The sequence below is a fragment of the Rhinatrema bivittatum genome, chromosome 1 (assembly GCF_901001135.1).
Source record: "Rhinatrema bivittatum chromosome 1, aRhiBiv1.1, whole genome shotgun sequence".
Taxonomy (NCBI): Eukaryota; Metazoa; Chordata; class Amphibia; order Gymnophiona; family Rhinatrematidae; genus Rhinatrema; species Rhinatrema bivittatum.
This window is the reverse complement of record NC_042615.1, coordinates 154,470,829-154,472,950: the sequence shown is the minus strand read 5'-3', so window position 1 is coordinate 154,472,950 and position 2,122 is coordinate 154,470,829. Positions and strand designations below refer to the sequence as shown.

The window sequence follows — 2,122 nt, the reverse complement described above, 5'->3', positions numbered from 1 at the left end:
AAAGATTATTGCTTGCAAGATTGTTCTGAAGTCCTGAGTGTGAAACAGCGGTTTTATTCTTTTCAGGATATGTAATTTGTAGAAGCAATCTTTGGTGGTTTGGTTAATGAATGTTTTGAGGTTGAGACGATTGTCTAGGATGGCTCCTAAGTCTCTTACGTGGGTTGTTTGAATCATATATTTTGATCATATATATATTGATATATATATATTGATCATATATTTTCTCCAGCATTGAAATTGCATTTAATTTATATAAATCTTGCCATATAGCTGGAATCCTAATTCCTAATATTTTATTTCCTGTTCAGCTCATTTAAATGGACATGTCCCCTTCCAAAGTTCTCAGACAGAGGAATTAATAGCTAAGCTCTCAAAAGTTTGAAAATTTATCACAAGTTCAGCAAAAGCCAGGGCTTGGTGTGAGGGAAATGCTGGGGGCTGGGCATGCCCGGTGTAATATAGCTGAGTCATTTGATAATGCAGTAAGACGGGGAAGGCCTCGAGCACAGGCCAGGGCTTGGACTGGCGACAGCAGGAGGTGAGGGTGGGGAGAGCAGCGGGGGCGGCATGGACATGGATCTAGGGCCGAGCTGATACTGAAGTTCAGCTGCATGGGCACCACGTACAAGACTGTATTCATCTCTGATTTCCAGCGTCTACTTGGCTTCCAGCTCAACCTGGCCTGCTGCACCTTTTTCCTGGACATGACCAACTGGAACCTGCAAGCAGCCATGGGAGCTTATTACAACTTTGAGAGCCCAAACATCAATTTGCCCTTCATGTCCTTTGTGTGAAAGACATCACCATAGGAGAAGGGAAGTTCATCCGTCTCAACACTTACTTTACCAAAATGTGGAAGATACAAAACACAGGGGCAGAGGCAAAGCCTCCAGGAGTCTGTCTGAAATACATCGGGGAAGCCCAGTTTGGCTATGTCAACATGGTGCTGGTTCGGTCACTAGAGCCCCAGGAGATGACCGATGTCAGTGTCCAGATGTGCAGCCTAAGCTCAGCTGGAATGTATCAGTGCACTGCCAGAAGACTCTATTTTGGAGATGTTATGTGGGTGATCCTCAGTATTGAAGTTAAGGAGTATTGCAGCAGTTGTCATCCTTCAAGACAGAGTTCAACAAGCAGCTGCACTGCAAAGTGGAAGGAGACTTCAAACCTTTCGCCTTTTCGCTTCTCCACAGAATAACAGGCAGCCAGAAGATAGCCCATTAAATGACTCGGGGGGGGGGGGGGGGGGGGAGCAAGCTGGCCACCATTGGCAAAAACACATGGGCATCTGCTCCTGGCCAAACTGAACAAGACCAGAATAGATTGATGCAAACCTATGTAAATCTCTCACCCACTAATTAGTGACGTACAGAATGAGTTGCCATAGCGCTTCTCCCTTTGAATAGTCTTAAAATGGGTATTGGCATGAGGAGGACTATAACTGAGACTGAAAATCTGGGCCTGGGAGGCCTCTGCCGAGGGAGTTTTGGGGAGAATTCATTTCTGTGACATCTTTGATAATGTAATACAGATCCCTTTCAGCCTCCACATCCTGGGGAAAGATGAGGAAGAGGAAGAAAAGGAGAAACAAAAATGAAACAAAACAAAAAAAGAAAAGTCTGAATTATTGGAAAATTGGTTGTAACAGGAAAACAAAGCCTGCATGCGTGAATGTTGTGTTACCGGCGTGCGCCATTGAATTGTTACTGGGAAGAACATACACAAACACACTATTTTTTTTAAGTCACAAATGAAATAATTAGGTGGGTGAAGAATTAAAACAAACTAAAGAGTGTGAGAAAAAAAAACATTTTTAAAAGTAACAAAAACCCATCTTTCTTCTTTCTTACAGAATAATTATAGTTTGAGGACATGTTAATTGTTTTTAGTTAATTGGTATTCTTACTATTCGAAAGGAACAGCATGTAGTTTTCATTTTTCATATTTAGGGCTGGTTTGGTGCTCATAGTGGAGAGTGTTGCATTCATGGGCGCTTTTGATTCTTTTGTGAGGTGCAATGAATGGGTTTATGTAGGGGTGGAAGGGGAATGGGCTTTGCTCGACTGGCAGAGTTGTAATCACTTTGGTTGGTTGTAGCGCTCGCTGAGGTTTTAGACGT

The 2,122-nt window shown here is 42.9% G+C and overlaps 1 pseudogene; it reads left to right on the top strand.

Annotated features, from left to right (window-relative positions):
- Positions 1-570: 570 nt before the first annotated feature.
- LOC115093396 lies at positions 571-1,310 on the top strand (annotated as a pseudogene).
- The last annotated feature ends 812 nt before the right edge of the window (positions 1,311-2,122 follow it).